Source organism: Kogia breviceps, chromosome 14 (assembly GCF_026419965.1).
Source record: "Kogia breviceps isolate mKogBre1 chromosome 14, mKogBre1 haplotype 1, whole genome shotgun sequence".
NCBI lineage: Eukaryota > Metazoa > Chordata > Mammalia > Artiodactyla > Physeteridae > Kogia > Kogia breviceps.
In genome coordinates this window covers 44476010-44489463 of record NC_081323.1, presented here as the reverse complement: position 1 = coordinate 44489463, position 13454 = coordinate 44476010, and the positions used below count along the sequence as shown (strand labels likewise).

General features: G+C 39.1%; 1 pseudogene; it reads right to left on the bottom strand.

Annotated features, from left to right (window-relative positions):
• Positions 1-5498: 5498 nt before the first annotated feature.
• Positions 5499-13048, bottom strand: LOC131741115 (small ribosomal subunit protein uS10-like; annotated as a pseudogene).
• Between the last annotated feature and the right edge of the window lie 406 nt (positions 13049-13454).

Below are 13454 nucleotides of genomic sequence, written 5' to 3'. Positions count from 1 at the left end.
ATGTCATGAAGAGGTTAGTGGTAGGACGGGAATAAAACACAGACTTACTCGAGCATGGACTTGAGGATATGGGGAGGGGGAGGGGTGGGCTGTGACGAAGTGGGGGAGTGGCAGGGACATATATACACTATCAAATGTAAATTAGATAGCTGGTGGGAAGCTGCTGCATAGCACAGGGAGATCACCTCTGTGCTTTGTGACCGCCTGGGGGGGTGGGATAGGGAGGGTGGGAGAGAGGGTGATGCAAGAGGGAGGAGATGTGGGAGCATGTGTGTATGTATAACTGATTTAGTTTGTTGTAGAGGGAAAACTAACACACTATTGTAAAACAATTATACTCCAATAAAGATGTTAAAAAAAAAAAAAAATTCCAAGAAACCAAAGACCAGGACCAGATGGCTTCACAAGTGAATTCTATCAAATATTTAGAGAGCTAATACCCATCCTTCTCAAACTCTTCCAAAAAATTGCAGAGGAAGGAACACTCCCAAAACCATTCTATGAGGCAACCATCACCCTGATACCAAAAGCAGACAAAGAGACTACAAAAAAAAAAAATTACAGACAAATATCACTAATGAATATAGATGCAAAAATCCTCAACAAAATACTAGCAAACAGAATCCAACAACACATTAAAGGGATCATACACCATAATCAAATGGGGTTTATCCCAGGAATGCAAGGATTCTTCAATATACAGAAATCAATCAATGTGATACACCATATTAACAAATTGAAGGAGAAAAACCATATGATCATCTCAGTAGATGCAGAAAAAAACTTTTGACAAAATTCAACATCAATTTACGGTAAAAACCCTCCAGAAAGTAGACATAGAAGGAACTTCCTTCAACATAATAAAGGTCATATATAACAAACTCACAGCCAACATCTTTCTCAATGGTGAAAAACTGAAATCATTTCCACTAAGATCAGGAACAAGACAAGGTTGCCCACTCTCACCACCATTATTCAACATAGTTTTGGAAGTTTTAGCCACAGCAATTTGAAAAGAAAAAGAAATAAATGAATCCAAACTGGAAAAGAAGTAAAACTTTCACTGTTTGCAGATGACATGATACTATACATAGAAAACCCTAAGGATGATACCAGAAAACTCCTAGAGTTCATCAATGAATTCAGCAAAGTTGTGGGATACAAAATTAATACACAGAAATCTCTTGCATTTCTATACAATAACAAGGAAAATCAGAAAGAGAAATTAAAGGAACAATTTCATGTATCATTGTAAGAAAAAGAATGAAATACCTAGGAATAAAACTACCTAAGGAGGCAAAAGACCTGTACACAGAAAACTATAAGATACTGCTGAAAGAAATAAAAAATGACACAAACAGATGGAGAGATATACCATGTTCTTGGACTGGAAGAATCAATATCGTGAAAATAACTATATTGCCTAAAGCAAACTACAGATGCAATAAAATCTCTATCAAGTTACATATGGCACTTTTCACAGAACTAGAACAAAAAATTTTACAATTTGTATGGAAACACAAAAGACCATGAATAATCAAAGCAATCTTGAGAAAGAAAAACAGAGCTGAAGGAAGCAGGCTCCCTGACTTCAGACTATACTCTAAAGCTAGAGTCATCAAAAGAGTATGGTACTGGAACAAAAACTGAAATATAGATCAATGGAGTAATAGAGAAAGCTCAGAGGTAAACCCACGTTCATATAGTTACCTTATCTTTGACAAAGGAGGCAAGAATATACAATAGAGAAAAGACAACCTCTTCAATAAGTGGTGCTGGGAAAACTGGACAGCTACATGTAAAAGAATGAATTTAGAACACTCCCTAACACCATACACAAAAATAAACTCAAAATGGATTAGAGACCTAAATGTAAGTCCACATACTATAAAACTCTTAGAGGACAACATAGGCAGAACACTCATTCACATAAATCTCAGCAACGTCTTTTTGATCCACCTCCTTGAGCAATGAAAATAAAAACAAAAATAATCAACTGGGACCTAATTAAATTTAAAAGTTTTTGTACATCTTAGGAAACAATAAACAAAATGAGAAGACAACCCACAGAATGGGAGAAAATATTTGCAAATGAAGCAACCAGCAAGGGATTAATCTCCAAAATATACAAACAGCTCCCGCAGGTCAATATCAAAACAAAACAAACAAACAAACAAAAAACAATCAAAAAATGGGCAGAAGATCTAAATAGACATTTCTTCAAAGAAGACATACAGATGGCCAAAAAGTATATGAAAAAAATGCTCAGCATCTCTAATTATTAGAGAAATGCAAATCAAAACTACATTGATCAGAATGGCCATAATTTAAAAGTCCACAAACAATAAATGCTGGAAAGGATGTGGAGAAAAGGAACTCTCTTAGACTTTTGGTGGGAATGCAAATTGGTACAACCATTATGGAGAACAGTATGGAGGTTTCTTAAAAACTAAAAATAGAGCTACCATATGATCCAGCAATTTCACTCCTAGGCACATATCCAGAGAAAACCATACTTCAAAAAGATTCATGCACCCCACTGTTTATTGCAGCACTATTTACAACAACCAGGACATGGAAGAAACCTAAATATCCATCAAGAGAAATGGATAAAGAAGATGTGGTACATATATACAATGGAATATTACTCAGCCATTAAAAAAAAACCATGACAGCTTCCCTGGTTGCACAGTGGTTGAGAATCCACCTGCCAATGCAGGGGACACGGGTTCATGCCCCAGTCCAGGAAGATCCCACATGTCACGGAGCAGCTGGGCCCATGAGCCATGACCACTGAGCCTGCATGTCCGGAGCCTGTGGGACAGGCTGTGGGAGAGGCCACAACAGTGAGAAGCTCACATACCACAAAAAACAACAACAACAACAACAACAAAAAAACATGAAATAAGGACTTCCCTGGTGGTCCAGTGGTTAAAACTTCACCTTCCAATGCAGGGGTTGAGGGTTCAATCCCTGGTCTGGGAGCTAAGATCCCACATGCCTCGTGGCCAAAAAAAAAAAAAAAAAAAAAACCAAAAGAAACAAAACCATAAAACAGAAACAATATTGTAACAAGTTCCATAAAGACTTTTAAAATGGTACACATCAAAATATCTTTTAAAAAAATGAGATAATGCCATTTTCAGCAACATGGATGGACCTAGAGATTATCATACTAAGTGAAATAAGTCAGAAAAAGAAAGACAAATATCATATGATATCACATATATGTTGAATCTAAAAAAGGTGATTTAAATGAAATTATTTACAAAATGGAAACAGACTCACAGATGTGGAAAAAAACTTATGGTTACCAAAGGAGAAGGGTGGGGAGATGGATAAATTAGGAGTTTGGGAGTAACATATACACACTACTACATATAAAATAGATAATCAACAAGGGCCTGTATACAGGTTCCTGTATAACACAGGGAACTCTACTCAATATTCTGTAATAACCCATACGGGAAAAGAATCTGAAAAACATGGATATATGTATAGCTAAACCACTTTACTGTACACCTGAAAATAACACAACTTTGTAAACCAACTATACCCCAATATAAAATAAAAATTAAATTATAAAATAAAAATAAAATATAAAAAAATAAGAGAAATGGGGACTTCTCTGGTGGTCCAGTGGTTAAGTGTCCTTGTTTTCAATGCAGGGAGTACAGTTTTGATCCCTGGGCAGGGAAGTTCTGCATGTTGCATGGTGCAGCCAATCAATCAATCAATCAAATAGAAATGGAAACTTATGCCCACACACGCAAAAAGTCTAACTACTTACCTCAAGAAAATTTTAATATGAAGACTGAGAAAATTTTTTTATCATGAAAGAGTGTTAAATTTTTTTCAATTCCTTTTCTTCATCAATTGATATTATCATATGAATTTTCTTCTTTAGTTTGTGATATAATGGATTTCATGTATTGATTTCACATATTGAACCAGCCTTGAATACCTGAAATTAATTCCACTTTGTCAGGGAATATTGTCCTTTTTATAGTCTGTTGGACTCAATTTGCTAAAATTTTGTTGAGGATTTTGTGACTGACCATATGAGAGATACTGGTCTTCTAATTTTCTATATTTTTTTTATTGTGCTCTCTTAGTTGAATTTTGGTAGTAAGGTAACAGTGACATAAAACAAATTGAAAAGTGCTCTCCTCTTCTATATTCTGGAAGATATTATGTAAAATTAATGTTAATTCTTCTCTGAATGTTTGTTAAAACTCCAATGAAGCCATCTTAATGTGGGATTCCTTTTGGGGGGGAGATTTTAAATCATAGATTCAATTTCTTAAAAGTTATAGGCTATTTAGGCTATCTATTTCATCTTGGCTGAGTTATGATAGTCTGTGGTTTCAGAGGAATTTTGATCCCTTTCTTCTAAATTGTCAAATTATGATTGGGAAGTTGTTTACACTATTTCCTTATTACCCTTTAATGGCTGCAGAATCTGTTGTGATATTCCTTATTTCAATCCTGATATTGGTGATTTGTGATTTATTTTTTCAAAGAACCAGTTCTTTACATTCTTTTTTTTAATATTCTTTTCCATTATGGTTTATCACAGAATATTGAATATAGTTTCCTGTCCTATACAGTAGGACCTTGTTGGTTTATCCATTTTATGTATAATAGTTTGCATCTGCTAACCCTAAACTCCCACTCCATCCCTCTGCCATCACCCCCCTTCCTCTTGACAACCACAACTCTGTTCTTTATGTCTGTGAGTATTTTTCTGTTTCATAAAAGTTCATTTATGTCACATTTCAGATTCCACATATAAGTGATATCATATGGTATTTGTTTTTCTTTTTGGCTTACTTCACTTAGTATGATAATCTCTACTTCCATACATCTTGCTGCAAATGGTATTATTTCACTCTTTTTTATGGCTGAGTAGTATTCCATTGTACACAGCTACCACATCTTCTTTATCCATTCATCTGTCAATGGACATTTAGGTTGTTTCCCTGTGAATACTACTGTGAATAGTGGTGCTATGAACATAGGGGTGCATGTAACTTTTTGAATTATAGTTTTGTCTGGCCATATGCCCAGGAGTGGGATTGCTGGATCATATGGCAACTCTATTTTTAGTTTTTTGAGGAACCTCCATACTGTTTTCCATAGTGGCTATACAAACTTAACAGTCCCACCAAGAGTGTAAGATAGTTCCCTTTCCTCCACACCCTCTCCAACATTTATAGTTTGTAGTCTTTTGGTGATGGCCATTCTGACCAGTGTAAGGTGATACCTCATTGCAGTTTTTAATGCATGTCTCTAATAATTAACACTGTTGAGCAAATTTTCATGTGACTGTGGCCATTTGTATGCAAAGAACCAGCTTTTTATTTCACTTATTTTCTCTATTGTTTTCTTTTTTCCAATCTATTTCTGCTTTTTATTTTTTCTTCTTATTGTTTGCTTTGGGCTTATTTTGCTCTTTTTTTTAAACAACTGATTATCAATTTATTAAAAATGTTGATTTAAGCATCGGCAATGGTGACTTCAATCTCGACTCCTGGCTCAATACTGATGGAAATGATCTGCTTAACAATCTCAGAAGGACTGTGCAGGTCAATGAGTTGCTTGTGGATCCTCATTTGGAACCTTCATGACAAGGAGTTTTCCTGGTAGTTATTCTTAGAGTCTTGATAGGCATCCGAACCAGTCCTTTCACTCTGAGATTCTTTTCCTTCTCCCCTCTGATCAGGTCATCACATACCTTCTCCAAAGACTTAGTGTTGCGGCTGGTGAGGGTGATTCTAATCCAGTGAATCGCTACCTCTGGCTCCAGGGATGTCTTTCTGCTAGACCATGACTGTGGTGCAGCTTCCTGACTGACTTGTTCCTGGGAGACAGCAAACAGAGGTGAGTCAGGTGCAGAAGCGGGAGTCCCCGGGCTCCACTGCAGTGGTGACTGCATCTTCCTCAAAGAGCTGCTTTTTTTTTTTTTTTAATACACAAAATAATTTTGAGAAAGAAGCTATAGTAATCAAGACTGTGGTATTGGTGGAGAGGTAGATACATAGATCAATGGAAAATAGTGGACAACACAGAAATAAATCTACATAAATATGCTAATTTTTAACAAAGTAGCAAAAGGAATCCAATGTATTCATTTTCAATAAATGGTGCTGAAGGAATTGAAAATCTATTGGTAAAAAATAAACCTCCATTTATATATTTTTTTCTAGAAAAAGGGCAGGAGAAAATCTTTGGGACCTGGGACTAGGCAAAAAGTCAAGTCCTTGGGCTTGACACCAAAAGCACAAACCATAAAAGAAAATCCATAAAGCAAAAATTGATATATTAGTCCTTATAAAAAATTTAAAATTTTGTTCTGTAAAACTCCCTGTGCAGCAGACGAAAAGAGAGAAAAAATTTACAAACTACATATCTGACAAAGAGCTAGTATCTAGAATATATAAAGAATTCTCAAAAATCAACAATAAAAAAGCAAACAGTCAAATTAGAAAATGGGCAAAAGACATTAACACTTTACTGAAGGAGATTCTGTAGTAAGTAAGTACATGAAATGATATTCAACATCATATGGCATTAGAGAAATGCAAATTAAAACCACAATGAGGTATCACTATATACCTATCAGAATGGCTAAAATAAAAACAGTGATAACACTAAATATTAGTGAGGATGCAGAGAAACTGAATCAGTCATACATTGCTGGTGAGGCTGTTAAATGGTACAGTCAGTCTAGAAAATAATTTGGAATTTCCTTTTAAAACTGAAAAAGGGGGGAGTTCCTTGGTCACCTAGTGGTTAGGACCCCAGGCTTTCACTGCTGTGGCCCAGGTTCAATCACTGGTCAGGGAACTGAGATTCCTGCAAGCCATGTGGTGCAGCTGAATAAATAAATAAATAAATAAAAACTGAAAAATGGGATTACCTTATGATTAGCAATTGTGTCTTAGGCATATATCCCAAAGAAACAAAAATGTATTTTCACACAGAAACTTGCACACAAATATTTGTAGCAGTTTTATTTGTATTTATTGTCCAAAGTTGAAACTACTCAGATGTCCTTCAAAGAACGAATGGTTAAAAAACTTTGACACATTCATACCATGGAATATGACTCAGCAATAAAAAGGAATTAATTACTGATATACACAAAAACTTGGATGAATCCTAAGGAAAATTGTGTTGAATGAAGAAAGCCAATATCAAATATATATATATATATATATATATATATAAAACATGTACCTATATCTATCTATCTATCTATCTATCTATCTGGCATAATTATAGAAATGGAGAAGAGAGTAGTGGTAGCCAAGGGTTAGAGATAGGAATTAGGGTATGTATGGGTGGAGCTATAAACAATTTTCATGAGGGAATGTTGTAATGATGGTATAAGTTGAGTATCTTGAGGTTACACATGTGATCAAATTACTCAGAGCTATACACAAACACACTCTAAGGAGTTCATATATAACTGGTGAAATCTGAATACATTCTGTGGTTTGTACCACTGTCAATTTTCTGATTTTGATATTGTACTATAACTCTGTTATTTTTGGAGGAAGCTGGGTAAAGGCCACATGGAATCTCTATGTAAATTTCTTTGAAACTTCTAGTGAATTTATAGATATTTCAAAATAAAAAAGTTTTTTTTTTTAAAAAGGCATCAGGTAAGTCTACTTCTTGACACACTGATTGAAACAATTCTAATCAAAGTTTAAAAATTTGACGATTTAGAGAAATCTCACTGCTTGTGTTTTTCAGAATCTTAGATCTTAGAGATCCAATATACTACTTCAGTCATTCTCAAAATGTATCTTTTACATACATCAGCATCACCTAGGAACTTGATAGAAATGCAAATTCTCATTCCCCACCGCAGACTTAACAAATTAGAAACTCAACACTGGGTCCCAGCAATCCAATTTTTAAAAGCCCACCAAGTGATGCTGATTTGCACTCAAGTTTGAAAACCACCATTCCAATAGGTGCTCCATAAATGCCAACGATAATGATGTTATGGGGGCTTACCCTGGTGGTGCAGTGGTTAAAAATCCGCCTGCCAATGCAGGGGACACGGGTTCAAACCCTGATCCGGGAAGATCCCACAGGCCGCAGAGCAACTAAGCTCATGCACCACAACTACTGAGCCTGAACTCTAGAGCCCATGTGCCACAACTACTGAAGCCTGCGTGCCTAGAGCCCGTGCTCCACATCCCGTGCTCCACATCAAAAGAAGCCACTGCAATGAGAAGCCTGCGCATTGCAACGAAGACACAAAGCAGCCAAAAATAAATAAATAAAATAAATTTATTTTAAAAATAATAATGATGATATATTTTATATTTGAATCACCTTTTTTCCTAGTGGAGACCCTCTGTCAAAACCACAGTCCAGGCCACCGCTTTTCCAAGCTGCCTGTGACTCCTACTGATACATTCTCCATATATGTTCTCAACAGGGAAATCTTTCAAAAACCACCATCCTAGGTCACTAAAGCACACAAGCTTCTACTAAAGATGTAATTTCCCATAAAAGCCAAACTGTAAAGGGAACATTTGTTCCCATTAGACTTGACCTAATGAGCACTCTTGGAACTACCTAAAGCCTTTATCCTCCACCCAGAAGTGATGCTACGAGAAGTGAAATTACATATAAATCAGTAATGCCTCAAGCAATTTACAAAAGAGTCTCCAAATGTAAGTTACATAAGTATAAATAATAATATTAATATCTCCCTCATCCTGTCTTTATCTCTAGGACTGGGAGGATCAAAGCCACCTGACAAGTGCAGCTTAAAAGATCTTTCCCATTCCAGGTCTGGGAATGGGCACGCTGCAACAGGCCTCTCCATCCTCAGTTTCCACACTTCATAACCAGTAAAGGCTCCAAATCACCTAAAGTGGTTGTTAGAGCCTTTCTGCATATGATACCTTTTTTAATAAAATTAATGGCACTCATTCCAATAATGACTTCAGCAGAGAAAACCCCCTTTTCAGTGCAATGTATCCTATTGTTGTTTGATTTTCCTCCATCACTAGAAGTGCCCTAATTGTATACTTTAATGAATAAAATTGACTTCCAAGAAATTTTGCTTTGAGTAGCTTTTATGTATTAAGACAGCCCTAGAAATAATTGGAGACTCTGGGAGAGGTGACAAGGATTGGGAAGCAGGGAGCTAATGGTAAAGCAGAGTTGGTAATCCTATCTCAAAATTTGGATGGATTCCATATGTAGTGACAGGGATGGGGGAGAATCTGAGGTTCTGGAATTGTTGACCAGGTCAGAGGCTAAATGACTACAAAAGTGTGATTCAAGGTTAGACCAGCAGGGAGATGGACCCCACCACCCCAGGGAGTATCCAGCTGAGCAGCAAGTGGCACTGGGCCAGTGCCAGTCAGCATCACTGAAGTGGGTCCAAATGCTCATGGATAGGACTTCTGGACCAAGATGAGGTCAGGTAGAGCTAGACAGACCCCTGCTCTGAGTTGGGGGGAGGGAAGGAAGTGAGAAGCAAGCCCCCAAATGTGCTGCAGCCCACCGTGGAGATGGTAGGATGAAAGAAGACTTTGACTCTGCACCTATCCACCACTCAAACCTCTATCAGGATGGCACATCATTCTCAACTTTAGCTCAGGGAGTGCTTTAGTACCTTGTCCCTGTCCAAACTAATGGGGAGGGACTCACTGATGAACACTTCTGGGAAGAAGGAGGAATAAGGGATGCACAAAGGTGGTTTAGGAACTTCTGGCTTCCATAGATTATCCTGGAACCTCGAATGGGGCATTTAGAAGGCTCAGTTTGGAGCAAAAAGACAGCAGCAAGGGAGGTAAGGTAAGGAATGACATCAACACTATTAAAGGAACTGCATCCCATCATTTTAAATCAGCAGTTCTCAACTTTGGCTGCACATTGGAATGACCTAAGGAGCATTTAAAATTCCTAGTGCCTGAGCCTCGCTCTACACAATTACTTCAGAATGAGGGATGGGGCCTAGTCACTGGTAATTTTTAAAGGTCCCCTGGGATTCTGATGTGGAGCCATTGTTCTGTTCTAGACCTTCACTACTTTAAGTGTGATCCCCCAAACCACAACACTGGTACCCTCTGGGAACCTGATAGAAATGCCATGCCTTCACCCCGCTGAAGAGAATCTGAATTTGGACCAGATCCCCTAGGCACACTGCAGCTTGAGAAGCACTGTTCTTAGTGAACACTGAGAACAGTGGGTCTCATCCCTGGATGCCCATTAGAATTACCTGGGAGGTATATATATCCTGTCAGGGAAGAAATTTTCCTCTACCCTTCTAGGTTCTTCTGGCTGGTCTAAGAATTAAGTTGATGTGGGACAGATCAACAGGAGAAAATCAAACAAAAGTTTAATAACATTTTACATGGGAGAGACCCAGGAGAATTGAGCAACTCACCAAAATGGCCAAAACCCTCACCTTAAACACCAACCCAGCCCTACTAAACACTGACTTAGCAACTAAGTACAGTTAAGTGGGAGGATGGAAAGGGGAAGATGGTCCAGAACCTGCAGCCATGTTGGGGTGAATAGGTCACCTGAGGGCCAAGTTACCTGGGCAACCAGCTCCTCACCCTCAGAGGCACAGAGCTGGGGGCAACAGAAGCCTGCAGAAGTGAAGCTGCTGAGGTTGAAGGCCTACCCTTCCATCCCCACTACTGGCTCACAGTTGACCTGGAAGCTGGACCTTTCAAACAAACCCCCAGGAGATGTCAATTCTCCTCAGACCTCACATAATGTAGAAAGGTCTAAGCAGCCTCACATCCCTGAGAGGCTATTAATGAAGAGACAGATTTCTTAACATCCAGCACAAATCTGCTGCTCTAAGCAATGGGAACTGTGAATGGGGCGGGCAGGGATAAGGAAGAACAATGTTGAACTTTACCTGACCTCCTAGAAAATGACAAATGTTAAGAAATCCTCTCACACTTTTGTTTTCCTGGAAACCACGCAAGATGGCAGTTCTCTTGCTCTCTCTACATCCCCTCCTTGACCAACCCCTGCTTGACCTACACCCTACTCACCTGACTGACCTTCCCTCTTAGCCATAGAGCCTAATCAGTAACTGCCTATATGCTTGTTCCCCGCAACCCAGCCCCCACCCCCTAACCCCCATACTCTCTCATCCCACCCCACCTAGTGATTGTTCTAACCTTTAGATCAGAATGGCTCTACGCTGCTAGTTTATCAAAGAGGCTCTGAGGAACATGCCCTTCTGCTGGTTTCCCTGGTAACCAAAGAGCCAACCTGAAGTCAATTCCCCCTATAACTTGTAATAGACCCACTCCCATAGCAAGGGCTGTGGCCATGTCCTGCCTGCCATCTGCAGTATACAGAGCTTGCTGGCCTGTGGGGTGCAGCTGTGGATGAAAAATTTTACCTGCCATATCCACAAACAAAGGATACTGTGTTCATCAAGCCATCAGACACTACAGCCACTACTGACAGTGAGCTCTAAGGAAATTCAGGATGGAGAAAAGGAGGTTGCCTGCTGCCAATCCCTCAGCCACTGCAGTCACCCTCAACTGTGCACCCGGAGGGGATTCAGGACGGAGAGAACAGGATATTGGCCCTAAATAGCTAAGGTGCATATCAAAGGAATGATTTCAATGAGCCCAGACTCTCATATCTTCCCAACATAGAAAAGCACTAAATTCATTAACTTGAGATGTCTGGTTTTCTTTAATTAACAGTAATCTTTTGATATTCTGACTACCTGGTTTTTGTTGCAAAACTCCTATATATCCTGGCTCTTCCCTTATGTCTTCAGCGCGACCCTCACAGTGATCTGTGAGACTGTCTTCCAAGCTTTAGTCCTCAGAAAATCCTCCTTATAAAATATAATTTTCAACTTTTAGGTTGTGCATTTTTTTTCAGTCAACAATTTTGGCAACCACAAAGGGACACAGAGCAGATCTCCCTCCTTTGCCTGAACTCTACGAGGATCTGGAGCCTGGTACAAGCAGAGGTCTCTTGGTCCTGTCTACCTCCTCGGAGAGTCCAGGCATATTTGGGTGAGTCTCTCCTGGTTTATGGATCTACTATTACTGGTTGATAATCCTAAATTTTATTCAGTGGTGTTAAACTCCTCTCTGGAGGAGTAGGTTGTCCTTGAAACTTAGTTTCAAGAAGAAGTACCTGGGTTATCCTCTGTGAAAGACACTGGGAAAGATTTTGCTCAGTTTAGACACGGTGGTTTTATCCTCAGGTGAAAGACTGGGAAGACTTTGGTCGTTTGAAAGGACACTGAATAGGCTGGACTGGGTAATTAGGGGAAGACTGACCTGTCATTTTTCCTAGAATTGGCTACTTTAATAGAGTTTGCTGAAATAAAACTGAAATCATATGAGAGCTTTCAGCTCTGAAGAAGGGGACATCTCCTCTCAGCCAGCAATTGCTTCCTCAGGTAATTGAGAAACTGGCAAAAGTGGTGGAGGCAAGTCCTCATACCATGCAGCAGTCCCTATAGGGAAACCTATTCATTTTAGTTAAAGCTTGCTCTGCCAGCGACATGAATAAGAACTGGCCATTCCATGGTCTGAGCACCCATGGTGGTCTTATAATAACAGAGGAAGAATCCAAGACACATAGAGGAGCTGAAATGGCTCTGGGGTAAAATGTAGAGCAGTTAAGCTCACAAGCAGCACATTGGCCTATCATATTATTCTCACAAGTGATTTTGATTTTATTTCAACAAACCAAGCTCAGAATGGGGAACAAGGCTTTCAAAACTTGCTTAATTGGGAATTAAAGAAAACTTTGCCCTGAAAATGACTGAAATGGGGCTATTTTGTTTGTTTGTTTGTTGTTTTTGTTGTTGTTGTTTTTAATTGAGCTTTACTGGACCATTTATAAATTTGAATTTTTTTCTGAGTTATCTGGTGAAACAGTGATTTCTCAGGGTTGACAGAGGTTTTTTGGTTGTTGCTGTTGTTGTTGTTTTGCAGTACGCAGGCCTCTCACTGCTGTGGCCTCTCCCGTTGCGGAGCACAGGCTCCGGACGCGCAGGCTCAGCGGCCATGGCTCACGGGCCCAGCTGCTCCTCGGCATGTGGGATTTTCCCGGACCGGGGCACGAACCCGCGTCCGCTGCATCGGCAGGCAGACTCTCAACCACTGCGCCACCAGGGAAGCCCCGGGGCTATTTTATAGTGTACACAGTTAAGTTAGAAAAAACTCTTTTGAGAAAACATTTTTTCAGAATTCTGACCTTAAAGAAACAAAGCCCTTCTAGGGGGAACTTGCATTTCTCTTCCTGTGTCTTTGACATGTAAATGTTCTACCTGATCTTCGGAGTTGTGTGTGTGTGTGTGCATGCGCATGTGTGTATTTTGAGAATTTAGTCTCTGCCATGAAAAAGGTACACATATGTTATACATTTGGCAGCCAACTGAATAGACTGGGATTCTGAATAGCCTTTTGTGTGAC